Genomic DNA, 6,000 nt, shown 5'->3' on the forward strand with positions numbered 1-6,000 from the left:
TTCATAGCACTTGACCCCCTGACATATGGGAGAGAGTGAATTGTTGTTTGGATACTCATTGCAATGAAGATGTTTGAACATTAGGGTAGTTTTTAATAGCAAAGCTTGGGATACAAAGAGGAGGAATAGCCCGTATAAGAATTAAGTCTAATTGGCCTACTATAAGATAAATTGGATCTGTATGAACGCAAAACTTGTTCATTTCGCAGATCAATAGGCCATCATTTGAACTACTAAGAGACCCCAATAGGCTTAGAAGTCTAATAGGCCGTTTAAGAACACCAATAAGTATTCATTTAGAATAATAAATAGGTCAATCTTTCCATTACAAATGTAGTGCTTCTTTAATTCCTTACCCTCCACGCTCTGCTATAATTTCACGCACAACCATTGACGATGAAATTAAATAAAATTGTTAAATAAACAATTGTCACGCCATAACAATAAACATTCTTTATGTTTTCTTTTTGTTTGCGAGCAAAGTAGAAGAATGAACTAAAAAAATATACAAACATAATTACCAATGTATTGGTACATCAAATATAGAATCAATGCTACAAATTAACAATCAACGGGGATACTTACAAACATACATATTTCCTTCTGCTGTTCTTTTTGATGTCGATGAAGATGACGATGGATGATGAACCCAAACGTATGTTTAAATATGTTTAATGTTGCTGTTTATTTGAATTCACTTTATTTTTGATTGGCCTTTGATTTGTTTGATAATCTCTCAGACCACCCAAAACAACTTATTTTGGAGCATTTGGAATTATGTACATGCATACTTACATAATCATGTATGTAATGTAATTTTTGATGAAATAAAACGAAGTGTTATAAAGAGGACGTACATAAGTGAGCCCTTAAGTAGGAGTAGCTTTTGATTTTCTATAAGAAGACTTTCTTGTCTCCTAAAGGAAGACCTGCTGGTCTTCTATAAGAAATATTATTAATAAAAGTATTGTAAAAAAGGTGGAATTTAAAAAAAAAAAAATTTTCAAAGCGTGGAATTTTAAAAAAAAAATATTTTTCCAAAGAGTGATAGGTACCTATTTTATTACATTTTTTCCAGATCGTGGAATATTTAATTTTTTTTCAAAGCGTGAAATTAAAAAAAAAATCAAAGAGTTGAATTTTTAAAATAAGATTTTTTCAAAGCGCGAATTTTTAAAACTTTTTTTAAGGCGGTGAATTTTAAAAAAAATATTTGTTTCAAAGAGTGGATATTTTAAACAAATAGTTTTTCAATTTTTAAAAAATATTTCTTTCAAATCGTAGAACTTAAAAAAAAATATTTTTGAAAACCGTTGAATTTTTAAACACTTTTATTCAAATCGTAGAATTTGTAACAAATTCTTCAAAGCATGGATTTTAAAAAAAATATTTTTTTTCAATATGTGGAATTTTTAAAAAATATTTCTTCCAAGCGTGGATTTTTAAAAAATATTTTTTTCAAAGCGTGGAATTTTTAAAAAATATTTTTTTCAAAGCGTGGAATTTTTAAAAAATATTTTTGTAACGTGTTTTTTTTAAAGTATTATTTCAATAGAATTTTTTAAATATATTTTTTTAATGCGTGGAATTAATTTTTTTTTCAACGCGTGGAATTAAAACAAAAACATTTTTGTCAATTCGTGCAATTTAAGAAAAAGAAACATTTTGTTCAATCCATGGATTTTTAATTTTTTTCAAAGCGGTGAATTTTTAATCAAATCGTGGAATTTAAAAAAAATTGCAAATCGTGGAATTTTTAAAAAATATTTTTTTCAGAGTGTGGAATTAAAAAAAAAATCAAAGTTTGGAATATTTATCCAAAGCGTGGATTTTTAAAAAATATTTTTTTCAAAGCGTGGAATTTTTAAAAAAATATTTTTTTTCAAAGCGTGGAATTTTTAAAAAAATATTTTTTTTCAAAGCGTGGAATTTTTATAAAAATATTTTTGTAACTTGTTTTTTTTAAAAAAATATTTTTGTAACTTGGTTTTTTTAAAAAAAGTATTATTTGAATTGAATTTTTTAAATAATTTTTTTTAATGCGTGGAATTAAAAAAAATTTTCAACGCGTGGAATTAAAACAAAAACATTTTTTTCAATGCGTGGAATTTAAGAAAAAGAAACATTTTGTTCAATCCATGGATTTTTAATTTTTTCAAAGCGGTGAATTTTTAATCAATTTTTTTTCTCAAATCGTGGAATTTAAAAAAAAAAATTGCAAATCGTGGAATTTTTAAAAAATATATTTTCAAAGCGTGGACTTAAAAAAAATCAAAGCTTGGAATTTTTAAAAAATAGTTTTTGTTTCAAAGCATAGAGTTAAAAAAATATTTTTTCAATTTTAGTTTTATCAAAGTGTGAAGTTTTTAAAAAATATTTTTAAAGCGTAGATTAAAAAACATTATTTAAAATTAAAAAAAAAAAAATATTTTTTCAAAGCGTCGAATTTTAAAAAAATATTTTTTTAACAGTTTAGAATTAAAAAAAATAATTTAAACCGTGGAATTTTTAAAAAATATTCTTTCAAAGCATGGAATTTACTTGGATATTGATTTTTTTAAAATTTTTTCAAAGCGAGGAATTTAATTGTGTTTTGGATTTTTTAAAATTGTTTTTTTCAATGCGTAGATTTTTTAAAAAATATTTTTTCAAATTGTGGATTTTAATTGGATTTTGGATCTTTTAATTTTTTCAAGGCGTGGATTTTGTGAAACATATTTTTTCAAAACGTAGTTTTTTTAAATCTAAAAAACACTTTTTCAAAGCACGGATTGTGGATTTTTTGAAATTTTTTTCAAGGCGTGGATTTGTTGAAAAATGTTTTTTAATGCTTGGATTTTAATTTTTTTCAATCGTTGGAATTTCTAAAATTTAGTTTAGTTTTAGTTTAAAAAGTATTTTTCGAAGAGTGTAATTTAAAACAAATATATTTTTTAATGCGTTGGAATTTCCAAAAAAATATTTATTGAATTCATGGAATAAAAAAACAAATTTTTCAAAGTGTGGAATTTTTAAAAAAAATATTTTGTCAAGGTGTGGAATTTATAAAAAATATTTTTTGGAGTTTTTAACAAATTAAAAGGAGAAAATTCTAAAGCATAAGAAGCATGACATTCTTGCTTAATACCCTAGACAGACGGCAGAGTTAATTTGCATTAAAAATGTCCTAATTTGAATTAATTTTTCACCCTGACAGACGATAGTATCTGCATTTATGAAACAGCTGTTTGTGTTGTTTTTTTGTACCCAGCAGACCATTTCATAAAGCTTTACAAAGTTTCGCCAAAATATGCGAAACAAATACACTTTCTACCTTTGATCTTTTCACCACGATGAAGCAAAAATAAATTTACTTTATTCGCGATATTTTTGAGTCTTTTTAATATTATAAAAATATTGCAAAACTTTTCGATTGTTTGAGTGGAGTGTTCCCCCATTGGCTCAACTTCATTTATTACCCTCTATTACAGAGAGTAATGTTTTTCAAAACGAACTGACAGTGTTGCAAAATTTTACTGATCGCTACCAGTAAAATTTTGCAACACTGTCAGTTCGTTTTGAAAAACATTACTCTCTGTAATAGAGGGTAATAAATGAAGTTGAGCCAATGGGGGAACACTCCACTCAAACAATCGAAAATGAGATTGTACTTCAACAAAAAACAAAACAAACAAAAAACAGCCGAGGCACGGGCGAATTGGAGCTTTGTTAAAAACAAAAAAAAAAAAAAAAAAAAAAAAAACAACAAAATTCCAATAATCAACCTCACTGGCAACTGTGTTGGTGTTCTTTTCAACTCACAGAATTCGAAGAATTCTTAGTTGATACGTGCTGACATGTTGCAAAATATTTTGATTTTGGTGTTTCTTTGGAAAAACCGAAAAGTGAGTGTGATTCTCATTCATATGGGAATACTAGACACTTAAAGAGTTCGGTTTTTCGCTAAAAAAGGCATCATTTCAAAAACTGAGAAGCCAATTGATAATTCCCTTCGCCGGGATGAAATCATGATATTGGTAGCGATCAGTAAAATTTTGCAACACTGTCAGTTCGTTTTGAAAAACATTACTCTCTGTAATAGAGGGTAATAAATGAAGTTGAGCCAATGGGGGAACACTCCACTCAAACAATCGAAAATGAGATTGTACTTCAACAAAAAACAAAACAAACAATATTGCAAAACTTTAAAAAACATTTGAGGAAGATATAATTTTCGATAGAATTGGTATGGTGGGTAATGAAATTTTTTGTGAAAATAAAAAATTGAAAAAGAGATTTGTTAGAAGGCGTGAAAAACGATTAGCTGCTATTCTACTCGCGAAAGACCACTACTTATTTTGAAGAAACGCGAAAATTGCTGATTTGCTTTCCATTTTTATTTTCTTAAACATGGAAATTTGACAAAAGACAATTGATTTTCAACAGCATTGCCATATTGAAATTGCTAAATTCAGTTTAAATTTCCTTTGATTTTGTGCATTAAGAATGTGGATAATGCACGAATTAATTTGAATTAAGGCAGTTAATGCAAATTAACGCTGCCGTCTGTCTCGGGTATAAGTCATATCTGGTAAATGACTAAAGACCAAGTTCGACCTAATTTAAATGTGATTCTGAAATCTTTTTATTATACCCTAGACAGACGGCAGAGTTAATTTGCATTAAAAATGTCCTAATTTGAATTAATTTTTCACCCTGACAGACGATAGTTTCTGCATTTATGAAACAGCTGTTTGTGTTGTTTGTTTGTACCCAGCGGACCATTTCATAAAGCTTTACAAAAGTTCGCCAAAATATGCGAAACAAATACACTTTCGACCTTTGATCTTTTCACCACGATGAAGCAAAAATAAATTTAATTTATTCGCGATATTTTTGAGTCTTTTTAATATTATAAAAATATTGCAAAACTTCAAAAAACATTTGAGGAGATATAATTTTCGATAGAATTGGTATGGTGGGTAATGCAATTTTTTGTGAAAATAAAAATTTGAAAAAGAGATTTGTTAGAAGGCGTGAAAAACGATTAGATGCTATTCTACTCGCGGAAGACCACTACTTATTGTGAAGAAACGCGAAAATTGCTGATTTGCTTTCCCTTTTTAATTTCTTTAACATGGAAGTTTGACAAAAGACAATTGATTTTCAACAGCATTGCCATATTGAAATTGCTAAATTCAGTTTAAATTTCCTTTAATTTTGGGCATTAAGAATGTGGATAATGCACGAATTAATTTGAATTAAGGCAGTTTATGCAAATTAACGCTGCCGTCTGTCTAGGGTATTAGATCGAACTTGGTCTTTAGTCTTTTATCAGATATGACTTCAGTAAGAATGTCATGCTTCTTATGTGTCGAGGCCTTTACTTTTCAAAGCGTGCATGTTTTAAAAAATATTTTTCTAACGAGTGAGTTTTTTTAAACGACATTTTTCCAAAGCGTGGATAGTTTAAAAAATATTTTTTTTTCAACGAGGGAATTTAAAAAAAGTATTTTTTCAAAGCGTTGAATTTTTAAAAAGTGAAAATAAATAAAATAAAAATATAAAATAAAATAAATAAAAAAATATTTTTTCAAAGCGTAGAATTTTTAAAAAATATTTTTTTTTGGAATTAAAAAAAAGGTTTTTTCAAAGCATGGAAGGTAAAAAATCGAAGCGTGCAATTTGTAAAAAATATTTTTTTAAAGTGCAGAACTTTTAAAAAATTGTTTTTCAAAGCGTGGAATTTTTAAAAATATTTTTTAAAAAATATTGTTTCAAAGCGTGTATTTTTTAAGTTTTTTTTTTGTCAAAGCTTGGATTTTTATACCCTCAGCATTTATGCTAATACCCTAGGCAGACGGCAGCGTTAATTTGCATTAACTGTCTTAATTCAAATTAACTCGTGCATTATCCACATTCTTAATGCACAAAATCAAAGGAAATTTAAACTGAATTTAGGTATTTCAATATGGCAATGCTGTAAAAGAGAGTCCATATTCATGTAGGAGAGAAAGCATA

The sequence above is a fragment of the Musca autumnalis genome, unplaced genomic scaffold (genome assembly GCF_047663935.1).
Source record: "Musca autumnalis isolate F117 unplaced genomic scaffold, ASM4766393v1 scaffold_2, whole genome shotgun sequence".
NCBI classification, from domain to species: Eukaryota; Metazoa; Arthropoda; class Insecta; order Diptera; family Muscidae; genus Musca; species Musca autumnalis.